Source organism: Schistocerca piceifrons, chromosome 1 (assembly GCF_021461385.2).
Source record: "Schistocerca piceifrons isolate TAMUIC-IGC-003096 chromosome 1, iqSchPice1.1, whole genome shotgun sequence".
NCBI classification, from domain to species: Eukaryota; Metazoa; Arthropoda; class Insecta; order Orthoptera; family Acrididae; genus Schistocerca; species Schistocerca piceifrons.
In genome coordinates this window covers 1,240,417,325-1,240,418,133 of record NC_060138.1, presented here as the reverse complement: position 1 = coordinate 1,240,418,133, position 809 = coordinate 1,240,417,325, and the positions used below count along the sequence as shown (strand labels likewise).

Genomic DNA, 809 nt, shown 5'->3' with positions numbered 1-809 from the left:
CGTGGATTCTCTCAACCGGCCGCGGTGGTCTAGCGCTTCAGGCGCTCAGTCCGGAACCGCGGGACTGCTTCGGTCGCAGGTTCGAATCCTGCCTCGGGCATGGATGTGTGTGATGTCCTTAGGTTAGTTAGGTTTAAGTAGTTCTAAGTTCTAGGGGACTGATTCTAGGGGACTGATGACCACAGATGTTAAGTCCCATAGTGCTCAGAGCCATTTGGATTCTCTCAGGCTCAACAACCTAAATAAGTCAACTTTTGCTATTCACTGGGGGTAACACGGAAACACAGAGATAAGCAACGAAGAAAACTTAGATATATTACATGTTTTCGAAAAAGAAGCTCAGATGAATTTGTTAGAAGAGTTATAAATATACAACCACATTCACAATAAACCTGATGCATAATGGATGATCAATTATAATTAAAAAATCAAACGTAGCTCCAAAATTTCATTTAACTCTTATAATTTGAAATGACAGAAATAATAATTAGTTGAAACTTCCTCGCAGATTAAAACTGTTTGCCGGACCGAGACTCGAACTCGGGACCTTTGCCTTTCGCGGGCAAGTGCTCTACCAACTGAGCTACCCAAGCACGACTCACGCCCCGTCCTCACAACTTTACTTCTGCCAGTACCTCGTCTCCTGCCATACAAACTTTACAGAAGCTCTCCTGCGAACCTTGCAGGAGACGAGGTACTGGCAGAAGTAAAGTTGTGAGGACGGGGCATGAGTCGTGATTGGGTAGCTCAGTTGGTAGAGCACTTGCCCGCGAAAGGCAATGGTCCCGAGTTCGAGTCTCGGACCGGCA

At 46.0% G+C, this 809-nt stretch overlaps 1 non-coding gene across 1 annotated transcript; it reads right to left on the bottom strand.

The window, feature by feature from the left end:
- Positions 1–519: 519 nt before the first annotated feature.
- Positions 520–594, bottom strand: Trnas-cga. Its single transcript has one exon. It is a non-coding gene; the product is annotated as a tRNA-Ser (tRNA).
- Positions 595–809: the final 215 nt, after the last annotated feature.